Source organism: Arctopsyche grandis, chromosome 3, assembly GCF_051622035.1.
Source record: "Arctopsyche grandis isolate Sample6627 chromosome 3, ASM5162203v2, whole genome shotgun sequence".
NCBI classification, from domain to species: Eukaryota; Metazoa; Arthropoda; class Insecta; order Trichoptera; family Hydropsychidae; genus Arctopsyche; species Arctopsyche grandis.
In genome coordinates, this window is record NC_135357.1 from 36150570 (window position 1) to 36168439 (window position 17870).

General features: G+C 34.7%; 1 protein-coding gene across 1 annotated transcript in view; it reads left to right on the top strand.

Moving 5' to 3' along the window:
* LOC143909322 (sodium-dependent noradrenaline transporter-like) overlaps positions 1-17870 on the top strand; it is a 64780-nt gene that overhangs the window by 12268 nt on the left and 34642 nt on the right. The gene's annotated exons all lie outside the window — the stretch shown is intronic.

The following is a 17870-nucleotide window of genomic DNA, read 5'->3' on the forward strand; positions in this document are numbered from 1 at the left end:
CGAAAGTTGAGTAGTAAACTTAACAAATCTGATTGGACACTAGGTCCCACCATCAAAATATTATTTAGTGAGATATTAGACGTTGTCTTTGCGGACGCATCAAAAACTACACGATATTTAGTGGTAAGGCTAGACTCCTTAACCACGACGTGATGAGGTAAATAACAATGAACCTCATGTGCCTCCGGAGGTTCACACTCTGACATATGTCCTAAATTTATGTACTCTTCTAAAACTTTATTGTATTCCATTTTTAAATTATTATTGGCTAAAAAACGTCTTTCCAAAGTTTTGTGTCTTTTCTCCGCAATGTGCAATGAACTTCCTAATACTACCGGGGAATTTTTATATGGTAAAGCTACACAAAATCTACCGTTTTTATCTCGTGATGTGTGTGCTTGGAAATGTTCCTCACATCTTTTCTCCTCAAGAGATTGATGTTTTACCATAGGAACCTGGTCGATCATCCAAAAGTTTTGAATGTGACTGTCTAATTGACTTAAGCCTATGTGGCTCTTCCCTGGAGCATTATTTACTTCGGGATATGGACCAACTATTGTCCATCCGAATTCGGTATCCTTTAAGATAGGCATACCTTTTCCTAACTGGATGGTTCCTGCTTTCATAGCATGAACGCAAATCTCGGCGCCGAGCAATAAATCGATTGGCGTCGGTTTATTCCAAAGGGGATCTGATAACTTGATTCCCGCTGGTATTGAAATTAACTGTTGATCCAGTTTCACAGTTGGAATTTCGCCAGTAATTTCTGGTAATACCAAACACAACACTTTGGTTGAGTAATTAGTGGTTGAAGACCTTATGGTCACCTTGGTGATGTGACGAATGCTACTTTCTTGATTAGCGATACCTACAATTTTTTGAGAGATTTTCTCTAATTTGAAGTTATTCTTCTTAGCGAAAGATGTGGTAACATAGTTGACTTGTGAGCCGGAATCTAATAATGTGCGACCCTTAACGACCGTTCCATTGGACGTTATAATGTCTACTTGTACCGTCGGTAAAATTATCTCCCTTTGAGAGAAATGAGTAGAATGAGCATTAATTGACTTCCTTCCCGTATTATTGGAACTAAATGTATCGTCCTGATGCAACAAAGTGTGATGGTTTTGTTTGCACCTTAAGCAATTATAGTTAGACTTGCAATTTGTTATCTTATGCGATGAATTTAAACATTTAAAACACATGTTATTAGATTTAACGAATTCATTTCTTTCCATACTGGATTTTGCTTTGAATTTATCACATTTGCCTATGAAATGATTATTTCGACAGAATGCGCATGCGTTTACCTTACTTGATGGGTTTTTGTTCGCGACATGAGTTCTCATGATTCTTTGACGACTATGAGGGAATTCCTTCACCGTAGTTACAGATGCAGTAGATTGTAATACATTACATCTATTCTGCAAGAATGTCTCTAAACTTTCATATGGTGGCATTTCTCTGCTAACCAGCGATATTTCCCAGTCTCTTACTATATTAAAAGGTAATTTCCTTAGAACTAAACATGTTACCCATGGATCTAAAATTTCTCTCGCGTAACCCAACGATTCAATGTTTTTAATACACACTGTTACCTGATTCAATAGATTTCTCAATTCGATATGTGATTCTCTTGTGATTAATTTTAAGTCACAAAGTGAATTAATCCTAGTTTTGAGATTAAGTCTTGGTAAATTATATTGCTTGTCTAAAATACTCCAAGCTATTTCGTAATTGTCTGAGCTAATATCTAAACCTGATACAGCTGCCAAAGCGGGACCGATTAAGGATTGATGCAAATATTGCAATTTCGTGACATTCGAATATTCCGTTTTGTTTCCTATTATATTCTTAAAAGCTTGTTGAAACGATTGCCATTCAGATGGATCTCCCTGAAATGTGGGAATGGTTAACGTCGGTAACTTATCTCTAGCAAATTTAATTGTTGCTTGCTCTACCTTTAGTTTACTATCTTGAAAGGATTGGCAATCTAATGCTGCTTTAAGATTTTTAACTGTTATTGTAATTGCATCGTACTCTTCGTCTATTTTGGCCGCTTTCGATATGTCTGTAAGGTTATCTAAATACTCGTAATGGAGTTTTCGGACATAATCGTATGCTTCTTTAATGGTTTGATACTGTCCTTCATCTAATTCGGAGGATTTATCTATTTTTCCTTTTAGTCTTTGTACCGCGCCTGAATACCTTAATTCTATTGACGTCATTATGACTTCTACTTTATTTTCCTTCGCTAATATTTCTATCGATTGAGTCTGACTTCGAGTCTGATGTATTCTAGAGCTTGACCTGTCTCTAATAGGTTCTACGTCCCTAGTTGGATTTCGACCTTTATGCGACTTGGAAGTCGAAGCTTCTATTTCCTCGTTTTCAGCACTTGACATTTGTTTCAGAAAGTTGCACTATTTCGTCTCATAAATACAGTTGTTCTCTACTATAGCTGTCAATTGAACTATTCGTAGAGATAAGGTAATAATATTCAATGATTAACCGTGAATCTTAATATTCTACTTTAACTATTATCACCAGAATCTATCCAACATATTTTGGAAGAAATAACAACCCTAAATTGGTGGGTGCTTGATTTAAACCACTTTGGGGCTACAAGTCTTGTGATTTATTTTAAATCACCACTGTTTCATCACACATTATGAAACAAAGAGATCTACCGATGTATGAATATGCCGGTATGTACTTGATTTAATCCACTTTGGGGCTACAAGTGTAATTCCACATTTATCGTGGAAGGGGGGGGGGGGGAGGGTGTTTCTACACACATTAAGAAACAAAGATCTACCGATATGCATATACCGGTATGTACTTGGTTTAAGCCACTTTGGGGCTACAAGTATAATTCCACATTTATCGTGGAAGGGGGGGGGGGGGAGGGTGTTTCTACACACATTAAGAAACAAAGATCTACCGATATGAATATACCGGTATGTACTTGGTTTAAGCCACTTTGGGGCTACAAGTATAATTCCACATTTATTGTGGAGGGGGGAGGGGGGAGAAAGTTTCTACACACATTAAGAAACAAAGAGATCTGCCGGTATATGAATATACCGGTATGTACTTGGTTTAAGCCACTTTGGGGCTACAAGTATAATTCCACATTTATCGTGGAAGGGGGGGGGGGGGAGGGTGTTTCTACACACATTAAGAAACAAAGATCTACCGATATGAATATACCGGTATGTACTTGGTTTAAGCCACTTTGGGGCTACAAGTATAATTCCACATTTATTGTGGAGGGGGGAGGGGGGAGAAAGTTTCTACACACATTAAGAAACAAAGAGATCTGCCGGTATATGAATATACCGGTATGTACTTGGTTTAAGCCACTTTGGGGCTACAAGTATAATTCCCCACGTGCTTTGCTAATTTTACACTACATCTGATTTTACACTTTTAATACGAAATTCGATGCGACCGATGAAACATTCCTTCGTAGCGCGATATTATTTTATACAATCGCGTTAATTAATTGTTATACTTTAAAACATATTTTAAAAACTGACCTACCCACATGATTGCCTTTTGAACAGATTGCCTGAGATTGAATACATTCACTTACTTGAATATCCTTTACGATGTTTATGTGATCGTTCCGATAATTTTGGATTACCTCTGTGTCCCATGCGTCTTTGTAGGTTATGTTTTTATTTATATATTTTCTGCGTCAATCACGCGGTCATGTACCTCTGTACATCAATCAATATATTGCTGAAATAGAAGCAAACATGTTATTAGTATTGGAAAGGTATGGATAGTAACAAAGGAACGATACCGATTTCTTAATTGACATCCATTTTTTCTCGACCACGTTTTTTCCTATTGGTTTGTCCGTTTGGTGTTGTGGCCTAGGTTACTGGTGTCCGGTTCGAAGTGACCATCATGGGAAAGACTTCGATAATGGTTTGATGTAGTTTATTGAAATGTAAAATTTGCACGTGGTGGTTCAGCGGAGCGTACGGAACACAAGTTGTCCGTACGCCGTCTGCTCGAACTCTGTCGACCGTCGCGTATTTCCGCTTGGGCCGACACTAATGCCAACTCGTCAATAATGCCAATCGACAATCAGTTAATAAGACTGTTTGCCACACGTCATTACAAAAGTCGGAACACTTACTATATATGTTTGTTTGTTCGTCACAGTCAATTAAATAAAAAAAAAAAAACAAACGAGTATTCAAATAAATTTATATAAAATAAAACTATTCAAATAAATTTAATAAAATGTTTACTATTAGATTGGTCATGTTTAAGCGGTTTTTATTACAAATACCGAGCGAAGCCGGGTAGTACACCTAGTATTTCATAAAGGTCACAACTTCAGTCAGTTTCGGCACACATTTTAGTCGCAAGCATCTCAACTGATGATTCGATTTACGATTTATTTGCGCAGTGAAAAAGTGTCACTTGGGACGTGTTTTATGACGAAATGAATGGCGATAAGCGAGACTCGAAGGGCAAAAACGAGCATCTCAAACCCTCCATCACCCCCCACATCGGCCACTTGGGTTCGAGCTGCTTCAACAAGCTGTCTTTTCTTGCCAGCAAGGGTGTTTGGTTTGGGTCGAGTGCGCCCGCTCAAAATCGATAAGACTCGGTTCGGTGCAACCTAATCTTGATTGTGACTCACTCGGCCTACCAGGTTGTCACAGACTCAACTCCAACTCCCGGGCCTTATCTTTGCCGAGGAATGCTTCGACCTGGTTTCGAGTTCAAGGTCGCCTCTAGGTATTTGCTTAACCCTTTGAATGATGATCAACGCCGATCGGCGTTTTGCCAACAAGGCCATACGCCAATAGGCGTTGATTTTGTTCAATGCTACCCAGGCCTTTCCAGGTAGCATTGAAACTTGGGTCGTTTTTTTGTGGAATTCAATTGCGTTAGTTCTCCTTGAGCATCTTTGAAAGTTAAGATGTCTCGAGAGTGCAACTATCTCGAGTGCATTTATCCGGTCTCCCTTTTTGTCCTAATTTTATAAAGTTTAATTTTTATTTTTATTTCGTTTTGGAAATGAAAACAAAACACAAGCAATCAAATTATGTATTGGAAAACACGACGTATTGCAACTATTGTATATTGTTTAATTGATATGGTAACCAAGTAAACGGCTACATATGTAGATGTAGAAGTTAATTTTCGAACCCAGAAGAGTGCATGTATGTACAATGTACATATGTACATTTAAATTTTAAGCTTGGCATGATTGGGTCGAGTATGTATGTATGTTTAACGCTTTGAATGCTGACCAACGCCGATCAGCGTTTTGCCAACAAGTCCATGGGCCTGAAAAACGCCGATAAACAAGAATACTACCCGCTAAGCCTTTCCAGGTAGCATTAAAAAAACTGCATTGAACATGGGTCGTGTGATCCGTGTAATTCATTTGTCAACGTTTATAAAGACTCGTTTACACCGGAATTTCTGAATTTATAACCATAGCATAATTACCCGATGGAAATCCCTTACTTCTGAGTATTTTAGATTGTGACTTAGCATTTACATAAATTGTGAGCATTACATTTTAACAACAATAAAGATGGAACTAGTTTTGGAAAAATACATTCATTAATTGACTTGTTTTGTGTATTTTATATTGTTGCAAGATATATTAGAGAGTCTAAACCATTAATGTATAATACACTAGATCCGCCCTCACGTCTTATACTGGTCTCCCTTTTTGCGCATGCAAAATACATGGCGCATGCAAAGTTTATTTTAGTAGGTAGGTAGGTACCGCTGCGTCGTAGGGAAAAAAAACTTTTTTTTTCCCAACTTCCCCGCTAGTTAAACCCCCCGCACCCCTCAGTTAGTGACGACAAGATCTCCGACCAAAATCACACGTCAGGGCCCATCTATGTGTATTATACATCAATGGTCTAAACACACCTTTACAAAACTCGAAATCCTCGGCGTAGTTATTTAGGGTTTGTTTGGATTAGCTACAATTTTTATACCTGCTTTCTATTGGATTTCTAATAATTCTAGTTGGAAATTTTGGCGAAGTTTTCAGCGTGGCGGGCTTTCAACAGAAAAGACGTCAGCCCTCAAAGGGTTAAGGGCGACGCTTTAAGTCTTTTAAGACTATATCGATATGTCCTGTCATGTCGCATCTGTAGCGTCACACTGTATGTAGGTTGTCGCGTCGCGTCCTCTGCGTCGATGTCGAAAGTCGATGTCGAAATTAATAGTATGTATCCGCAAAGATATTTAAAATATTTAATGTTCCTCTTTCTCATATTTTCGTCAAGTCCTACTTAGAGCCGAGGAGAGGGGGGAACGCGGTACAAATTTCCGGAGATTGGTTATTTTTAAAGGCCCGACCCGAAATGGTAAACGATATAAGCGAAGCCTGCGAGTTCTCGCCTGCCCAAAGGTGACGAATTCGTCGACAAAATTCACCATACACAATTTAGTACTTGTATGTACATACATATTAAACGCACAATTTTTAATCTGTATTGATTTTATATTTATATAATGTACACGTTTTATTAAGCATGGAGTATGTGACGTATATTTATATTGATTGATTCAATATATAAACATAAAATATCGTTAGAGGACGGATTTTCGACGGATTTTCACGGAAAACTTGAATTTTTCCACGTAATACGATATAAAATGGCGATTTTTAGATTTTGAGGTTCAAAAATAGATTCTTTAAAAAAAATATATGAATATTATTCACAAGATTTTATTTCGTAATGTGGAAACATTTATGTTTTTCTCAAAAAAACGTTTAACACTTTGGCTGAACATGAATAAATATGTACTTTTGTCGAACGAATTTAAATGAAAAATATTTACATATGAAATTTTAAAATACATATGTATTGTTATTAAATTACATAATTTAGTTATTAGTCTTATATTTACTCCTAAATGAATGGCACATTCCCTGGATCTCTTCAATGCCAGTGATGTTGGGGTGGTCGAGAATATTTTACATATTTAGCATGATATTATTATTTACTAGTGTTTTATCCGATGAAATATCATCTCATGGGTGTTGGCATATTATTAAAAAAAATATATTAAAAGAAATGTGTCGGACCTGTCTTCTACCTACCTAATATATAATTTGGAAAGAGACTTTGTATGTATTCGTTCGTTGGGTAGTAAATCCGTGACGTCATCGATCAAATAATTCAAATAAGGCGCTGAGGGCAGCCGCCGGTGGCGGTGCCCTAGGGGGCACAGGCACCGGATTCTGGTATACATATAATTTCGTATATATGTATATATTTTTTTATAAGAGACTTACTATACATATATGTTTGTTTGTTCGAGACAGTCAAATTAATAAAAAAAATTCGGATGTGACCAACCCCTAACTTAATCTATGTATTTGAGGAATATAAGAAGGTTACAAAACAAAATTCGATATCAAACCGTACAGACAGATTATGAAGAACTAATAACTATGACAGCATTTTCGATAAAAATTGAACGCAAATGTATGGAAACTTGCACAAGACAAAAGTTCTACTTCCAACTGTCGGATTTTGTTCAAATTTTTTTTATTAATTAAAATCAATAACTCCGGGGGCGGAGCCCTAGGAGATGTAGACGCTGGAGGCGAAGCCTTAGGGTGCACAGCCGTGGGGGGCGCAGGCGCCGGATTCTGGTATACATATATTTTTTTATAAGAGACTTACTATATATGTTTGTTTGTTCGTGACAGTCAATTTAATAAAAAAAATAAATGAGTATTCAGATAAATTTATATAAAATAAAACTATTCAAATAAATTTAATAAAATGTTTACTATTAGGTTAGTCATGTTTAAGCGGTTTATATTACAAATACCGAGCGAAGCCGGGTAATACAGCTAGTTAAATATATTTAATTGGTATAAAATAAATGGTAAAAACAGCCTATATAAATACCCAACTACATATATAAATCAAAACGTAATCGAAAGAATGACGATTTTCAATTTCAAATTCATACGTGCGATGACATTTAAGGAAACCAGTGAAATAGTGCAACAAATCTTATACACATACAAATACTACATGTTTCGATAAAATAATTACCAATTAATGTTCCACGTGTAAAATAATTACCAAAACCGCCTTTTTAGCTCGGGCACGAGGAAAGGAAAGTTTTCACTGGGCAAAAATTTAATTTTCCGTGAAACCCAAAAAGTTTAAGAGAATTTAATTAAAAATTAAATAATATCAACTTCGATGCGATACAATATTATGTCATATTAAAATTGAAAAGCGGCATTAAATGAATGTATTTGATTCTGTAGATACATACATATATTGGTGCCGGGTTCAATCCCTGAATGAAAATGAATTTTTCAGAGTATGCTGTTGGTCAGACCTGGATTTGTTACTCCAGGTTGATCGTTTCCTATCAGAGTTTGCCAATTTTCTCTGATTTCATTGTTGAAACGGTTCCCGGAAAAAAAAATTGGCTAAAAATCCTTCCTACCTACTATGTCACCACTATTTGAAATTTGATGGATGTACAATAAAAATTTATGTACAATTCATAGATGTCTCGTTAATTTGCGAGTTTTTTCAGTGTCTCGCAATTCAACGACTTATAATAAAAAATGCTGCATTTGTATTTGTAATTGGCCAGGAAGGCGCATTGGGATTTTCCTGTAAAGCCTTCCTGGTATATATGTAAAATAAAATATAATATTATATATAATATGTACTATGTACGTTGAAGAACGCCTTTGTTGTCATTTCCGACCCCTTTTGTGTTCTTCTCGATTGCAACCGGAGTGATGTGCAAAATAAATTCTCCACAAAACGAGCTTACACTTCAGAAACCAAAAAGGAAAAAAAACGGCATTTTTATAACCTTTAGATTGCTACTTGCAACGTCATCTTGCCGATGCGATGTGGCGTAGCTCTGAAAGGACTGATATCAAAATGAGTTTTATAAAGTTTCGCATTTTGTAATAATAAAATATTATATTTTGTTCCGCGAGGCCAACTCAAAGGCATTCTATTTATTTTAAAATTAAAATTTATGTGTTTTCCTCAGAGAAATGTTATAATAATAGAAGCGCCTTTACGAATAAATAAATTGTTTCAATACTACGCGGTACGTCTCCATAACTACGCTAAAACGCACGGAATACAATCAGGGTCATCACATATTCACTCCAGAAATTAAAGTTTTATTTTGATATAGATTTATTTACAATATTAGTATATAGTGGTGTTGGGCGTTGGTTGTCAATCCGTTTCTTTTCTCAGTTGGCGGATTGTTTTTATCCACTTTTTTGTATTTGCCTGTCTTGGGAACTCTTAAATTGACGTGTAATGTATAGTTTCAACAAAAATATGTATAATATAAAATTAACGATGTTCATATTAATAAAACTTAAATAATTGGTTATTAATATTGAGTATTCGGCGCCGCTAAGAGAAATGTTTTTACATTTATTTAAAAATATTTTTTACATTTCTCTTGTGCCACCCCTGAAATGTTATGTAGAGTGCGGGCGATCGCCATGACTCTTTTAAAAACTGTCAAACTGCGATGTTAATTGAATAATATGTTACTTAAATGATCAATTTACTTATAAAAATGTATCCCATGTTGTTTATTGTGTGTTTTTGAATGCATTGTGCAATTTTTAACGATGCACTTGCCCATTGCCCTTGCCCAGAGAAGTTTTTATCGGACATACGTCGACCACCAAGCATCAAATACGACTGATGCTAAAATTATTTAGGAATGTCTGTGACCATACGTCCCGTTTTGGTTCCCATTAAAATTTTAAATGGTTTGGTTCCCATTAAAATGTAAAATTTGGTTCCCATTAAAATGTAACATTTGGTTCACATGAAAATGTAATATTTAAATATTTTGTTACATGTTTCTGAAAAAATATCACTTTGTGCTCGTATTTTCATCATAATTATTTTTAAATAACTGTAAATACAATATTATATTATACTTAATTTTTTATCTTGTTTCATTTTCTTCTTTTAAAGGAATGTACGTTCTGCTAAAAATTACATTACTTAGCAAACGAAAAAATCTAAATTTTCAATTGCACATAGCTTTTGCAGTTAAAAGAAACCAATAATATATTTTTGGAAACTTTGTAGTAATTTCAATTGTTAGCTTCTTTCTTATATTATATATATAATTCATTGACAATATTAATGATTTTTTGAGGGAAAAATTATAAAATTTTCGGACACACTTATTTGAGGACAATTTTTTTGCGGAGCGTCCCGTTTTGAGTCTTTGAGTTTGTGAAATATGGTCACTCTATACATATACAATGCATATGTATGCTTATGTACATACATATGTACCTATATATGTACATATAGTACACCCGTATTAATCCCGATTCTCTCTGTCTGATTGTTGACATAGCGTTGCAATCGAATTTCAATATAAATGCAAATGCGACCTGCAAAACTGCAAATAAACACGTTGCGTGTTGGCCTTTAAAAAACTGATTTTATTATTATATTATATATGTATGTATGTATATAAATATAAAAGCGCTCGAATTGTAAATCAGGGACGTGCCGCGAATTTGAACAAGGTCGTGCCTATGTATAATTTCGGCCAAACAAAAACAGTCAAATATGTAATGCATTGAAATCGATAAATAATTGAATAAACACCTGTCAGAAATGGAAACGAGCTAGTGTTTAAAATGCACGCACATTAAAAGTAAACAAAACTCCACGATGCGATGTCATTAATTATATCTGCCAACCGTTCTGTCAATATTATATTTGATAAATTGCAATTTAACTTACATACATCTGATTACCAATCAGTAGACTTATAGCTGTAGAAAATACACCTAAATATATATAGCTATTTATATGTATAATTTCGTCAACAATCAATCAACTGGTGGTTTGAAATCGATTTACCATATGATGTCGTCTTTATTGAACCTGGTATTATTATTTGAAAGTACCTTTTTCATTTTTCAGCTATCCTTATAGTAACAACTGACTGACATGTGTAGTAGAGCAAGTAATAAAAAGATTAGACGAAAGAAGAAAAAAAAAGAGGCAGTGGCGTGCCGTGGCTTTTAAAACAGGGTATTGACAAAAAAATGGTCCAACACGAAAAATGGTTCAGAGACGAGATATTACTTTTCTTATAGATCTATGCCCAGTAAACACGAATTTGGTAATAAAAAATGTTGATAGCTCGAGATTCGGAGATATATGTGGTTTTTTAAATCGCGCGATTTTTCTATATCTTGGTGTTGTTCGGTCGATGTCTCAAAATTTGTCAAATTCCTATTCAAAATGAATATTGGAATATATAGTCGGCTATTTTATCGTTCATTTGTAGTACTTCTCAGCTTTCAAATCTTCTAAGTAGTCGTCCAGCTCAAATCAAAAGTCAAAAGTACATATTTTCACTTGGGATTTTTTCCCACTGTTAATACTTTTTTTATATTGAGTATTTTCTATTGAAATATGTTTATTGGGATAGTATTCTGGCCAGACTATTTTTTTCTTTCGTTTAAAGGGTTAATTGGAAGTGTGCTGAATTTTAAATCGGTAAAATTGCGAGCTAAAAGCTCGTACTCGTATTTACACGAATCTGAATTGAATTAATAGGAATAATATATTAAATTGTCTTTATATGAGAATTAAATTAAATTCCACTTAGAAAAATCAGATTTCGACTATTCTTGTGGATTAATACAAAAAGTCTTTTGATAACTGGCTTACCTCGATAAAATAAACGAAATATCTCAATAACATCTTGTTTGTCTTCAAAAGTTAATCTTCTGGATAATTTGTCGAACAATCGATCCAGAATGCAGCATTTCAAGGTCTCATTGTTTGTTTCTGCGCACTCTGCACTGATTTGTTTTGAGGGATTCGTTTCGAGAGTCCCTTGCCATATTTGTACTTAAAAAGTTCTGTGTAAATATGTGTTAACAAAATAAAGTAAATGTTAATATGTATTTAACAAAATAAAGTAAAAAAGAGAATAATGTTCGATATATGTACACAATTCAGAATATTTTCAGTGAAAATTAATAAATGTTTTGTCTTCTAAGGAATGCCTATACATATACATATAAAAATTCGATTGAACGCCTATACATACTATAATATATGGATATATAAAAACAAAATTGAGACAGCAAGTCCGTGCAAGCGAATGACGTACCGAACCATACCGTAACAATTTTCTACCACTACCTCAGGTAGGGCCGATTACGGTTTCTGAACCTCGCTAATCCGAGTGAACAATATTGTTGCGTAGGGGTGGGTGGAGGATCCAAGAAAAGGCCAACAGTCGTCTCACTCAATTACAGAGATACACGCACTGGCAGTGCTCAGTCCAGAATGACATGATATCGCCTACGTACCACCTTATAAAGATCTCTCAGAACGTCTAATCTGTTTACCTATTGTATATTCGGATATGTATTCCCACGACATTAGGTCTCCCGGTACCGATTCGGAGAAAGGACTAATAACGGTCATTGTTTAGCCTAAATGCACTTAGAGTCCAGATATAATCCTGGAAGTAAGTGCAAGCATTTAGTTTATCCGTTAACAGATAACCCTTGAACGGTCACATAGTCTCTGGGATTCTATTCGCTTAATCCGCGGCGTACGTAACAATATCATTAAGGATAATGATTTGAATTTATTGTATTAACTATTTATTTAGTATATATTAATATATATACTTATACTTGGATAATATATATACTTACATATATAATATATACTTATTACTTGGAGTTATTGATTTTAAGGGACTAGTCTAGCCCCTCTAGTTCTATGACGGCACGCCACTGAAAAGATGAATGCTCAAATGAAGATAGTACTTACACGATACAATTGTATAATAAAGTTAAACCTGTTCAGTTGTTACTAATTAAAGTGAACCTGCAATGTCATTTTCATCAAGCTGATAGACCAACGCGCGGTTTACTCACTTAAGTTGAACCCCCTACCATTGATGGCAGGTCATGTAAATTTTATTTTATTCACACACACACCTGTCATAAACGTTTGAATTGCTTGGTAAAGTGGTTTACATACACCTTAAACTTTAAAAATTACTTAAATGAACCTACATAACAACCTGTCTTACTAACTGTATAAAGCTTATATTTAAAATATGTACTCTACGGTGGTTTTTCAATTTTAATCTGTACTTGATAGTTGTTTCTATTGTTTGAAGTGATACAGAAAGCTAGACACAGAATTGAAACATTTTATTAGAATTTTTGGATAGACCACTTAGAGACCAAGAAGCCCAACACTTCTAATAATAAATATCAGAATTATTAGTATTATAAAAATGGTTATTTTAATCCGACATACGATCAATTCTGATCGCTATATCAACGTCACAGAATTCCGTGCCGCCACACAATTTAGTTTATTTTTAATATTGTAATAAATTCTTTGAATGTGTCGACACCATTAACCCTTTATTTACCGGTGTCTAATTTTCGACGAAATTTCCCAAAAACAAAAAAAAAACTGTCACGCCAACAATGCCGCAAAAGATTATATTAAATTTATAAAAATAGCAGATATCCAATACATAACAACACGTCGCTAAGGACAAAGCATAACTATGTACAATGTGGTGCCCACTTTTGAATATTTTCGACATGGGCGACGCCGGGTGTCTATATTATTGTAATATACAATTAGTTAAAAAATGTAATAACCCACTTGCTACGTTTTTTGGTTTAAAGTGAAATAGTACCTACGCCAGACCGTTACGAAAGTTGTAACAAAAAGTGCGTAAGTGCTATTTTGGTATTGAATTTGGGGTTGCCAGTAACAAAAGTAAAATTTGACGATTCAGTGAAATCATAACCGGTTACATTTTCACTGGGTAATCGTGATATCTTTGCGGCCAACACTTACTTATTTAAGGGTTATGTTAGGTTAGGTTAAGTACGTCGGTAGTGTTAGGTTAAGTTAATTTTTCGTTAGGTCGGTATTTATTTTTGTCAAATTTTATTTTTGTTACTGGTAACCCATTTGATTTGAAAACTGAATCTGTCACGAGAACTATTTTAGAGAGGGGCACTCTTTTTATTTGCCGGGCCGATAAATGGTACCCATTTAAAAATATCAAAAATTCAATTACAGCTAATTCAAATCGTTGTCCATATTTATATCGTTCAAATGGATTGGCAAAGTTCAAAAACCTGAATCGGCCCTATTTGAGGTGGTAATTCGATTATTAGTCACATCACGATCGCCCAAAAGACAATTTTTGCCATGAAAATCGCGAATACGGAATATTTGGCACTCAAGTTCCCGTTAGTATGATAGTTATCGTTAGTATGATGGACTTTTCGGCTGCCAGAAGTTTCGTTATATGTAGAGATTTTAGTGACTTTTGGGCGAGCGCTTTGTGTCCAATAATCACCGAACCATTTGAAGTAGTGTTAGTGGATTATGTTATGGTATGGTTCGCCGCATCGTTCGCTTGCACGGACTCGCTGTCATAATTCTGTTCCCTTCGTGGTACTGGCGAATTTGTATGTACATATAGGCGTATACCGAATACAAAACATAGTATATCATCAAACATTTGAGGATTTTTCACTAAGAATATTCTAATTTATGAAAATCAAACATATAAAATTTTTGTTTTTGTTAAAATGGCACATACTTACACATAACTTTTTGAGTTCAAGGCAGGGGACTCAACTTACGAAATAATTCCGTCAAAAATAAATAAAGAGGCTTTGAAATGTTGCATTCTAGACCGATTGTTAGACAAATCATTCAGAAGATTAAATTTTGAAGACAAACTAGATGTTATTAAGAAAGGCAGGCTACTTGAGTAATATCTAATAACAAGTTTACTTTATTTTATTTTACTAACATCAAGACAGATTATTATAATTCAAAAATTAAAATATTTTTTTGTCCATACCTAGCCACCTGTTTAAAAAGTCACGGCACGTCACAGATGGTTCGGTGATTACTAGAGGTAGGACCGGAAGCGTGCCGTCTATTGTTCGATTGTTGTAAATGCTTTGTAAAAAAGGTTCGGCAAATCTTTAACAATGCATTTACAACATTTGAACAATGGACGGCCCCCTCAGGGTCCGGGATTTAGTGATTACTGGTCACAAAGTCACTAAAATCTCTATAACGGAACATCTGGCAGCCGAAAAGTCCATCATACTAACAATAACTATCATACTAACGAGAACTTAAGTGCCAAATATTGCGTATTCGCGATTTAATGGCAAAAATTGTCTTTGTGACCACCGCAATATGACTAAAAATCCAATTAACGTCACTGATACATACATATGTATGTAAATTAAAAAAAAACATATCTGAATTTAATTAAACGCCCAGACAATTTAAGCCATGGACTACCGCGCCGAAGTCTCAAATTGTATGCGCCAACTCCAGAGAAGCATTATTGTACGTAGAAACAAAGTTTTATGATTCCGCGGAAAGTTCTAGAGGTTAAGCCGATTATATTTCCATTGAGTCAGATATTTTTAGACGTAGAATAAAAGTCATTGACCAATGTCGCGTATATAATAAGCATAAATATTTATTGTAATAAATGTCGATCAAAAGACAAGATACATATATCGGTCGATGTAGATATAAACGTTGGTGGCGGGGATTATGAGCTTGTTAATGGCAACACTCGATTAAATTGAACGTCATTCACAATATCCGTGTGTAGGCTTTATTGGCTCCATACGTAAATATATCCATTATATGAAATTCAGCACATGCACGAAATTATAATTAGGGATTTGCGATATAAATTTTGTTCTATTGTAAGAAATTTCTATATACTGCTCGCTTCCAAAAGGTCCGATGATGAATTTACAGATTTCGTGATATCTAATCTAGTTTAATACATGTAATAAATATTTTTTGTCATGTAACAGATTGATGGAAGGTTATCTCCAATACCTCAAGAGGGCTATATACCCGAAACCTTAATTTTGTTGCCGTTCCTTCCTTCGATATATATATTGAGTGAATGTATACATATATTGAGTGAATGCGACAATACATATATATCAATATACTTGTATATATTGAGTGAATGCGACAGTTGCGCCTCGACCAGATAACACCTATTTTAAATCGACAAAATCGAGGTGTCGTATTCTCCAGTTTTCTCCGCCGAAACTGGACCAATTTTAAAAAAAAAATTCATTATCGGTATGAGGAAGATATTTTCTATGTTTGTGTGCTCGTATTTTTTTAAGAATCAACCGTTAAATAAGCACGCTGGACTCTTTTCGTATGTTTAAAAAAGAGGCGATTTTATAGATGTTTGCCGGCTCCTAGCTCCTATAAAAAATAACTAATAAAAAAAAATAAAACCACAGAAACATGCCAATGGTGGATATCCATAGCATATTAAAAAATAATTTCTCTAGTGCCATAATTGAGGAAGGGAGAAGTGTAATACGTTCGTATGGACAAGGCGCTGGTATCCAGCCCTCTTAAGGAATGAAAGTTTATATTGCATATTTTTGGATGTATTAAATTTTGTGGGTTTCAACGATAAAAAACGGAACAGAAAAATTGCGAACATAGAAAATTCTGTACACAATAAAAATATGTCATGCATATACATATGTAGTAGACTGTAGGACAATCATCGCAGAAGTACAGGAACTTTAAGGACCCAAATATGTGTTCAAAACAATATCTTTTTATATTTGACTAATTTCTTCAAGGTTTTCGTGTCAAATATCGACCTTGAATATATTTTTGGCATATTGTAAGCAAATAAAGGTGTATTCATACTATCCAGCAGTTCACAAGACAGAACAGTAACTCACGTAAACGGCAGTTTTTGTTCATAATGTTGCGTAGGGGTGGGTTCAGGATCCGAATGAAAGGCCAAAGTCGCTTCACAGCATACATTTAGTGATTCAGGAGTTACACACGTAACCAGCGCTCGCTCCAGAATAATCTGATATGGTATATGTACCTCCTTATAAAGGACAAGTTGCTCACCACAGCTTCACCGATCCATTTATGTATCTATGTATTGTCTAGACACGTACAGTTTTAAGAGAGTCTCACACTGTTGGCCGGATTCTGAGAATTCTGGCGGGCACTTACCGAGTCCCGTTAGGCCAATTCGGGGGTCTCCATTGTTCACCCCCGAATGCACTTAGACAGTGGATACACTCTCTCTCGTGTTCCCACGTTACAATAATATCCAGCACCCCATAGTTTCGGCCGATTGCAAGGCAAAATTGGCTTACATATGTATACATTACAAAGGTCGAAAATACGGCGCAATATTCTTTGCGTCGTATCGTCGAGTCAATATTAACAAAATATGACGTTTCCAAAAATATACATATTAGCATGTGCACTTTCATAGGGCATTAGTGATATGACGTCACATCGTACGTAAATATTTCCACAGTGGCCAAATAAAACTGACATGTACTGCTGTGTAGTATGAATAGATTTTTTCGGCTACTGTTATTACTTGATGTTACATCTACGCCACGTTTAGCATGAATGTGTCCATATAAAATGCATCAAAGAATACTTTTTGAACTGCTAAACGTTAACAGAATCAACATTTGAACAATTTAAATATATATTTTTTTGATGTTTAAATGCTTTTTATCATTACGAAATTATGTTCACATTACATCTTATATCTATTTTAATAGCTACTGATCTACTGATCATTTTCTATTTTACAATTTTAATTTAATTTTGTTAGTAATCATAGTATTATATTATTCTAATGTTAATGTACATACAGCATAATAGAAAAAAAGCTCAAAAACCTATTTACAATTCTTATAAATGCTCATAATACATCTAATACATAATATTAATTAAAGACTC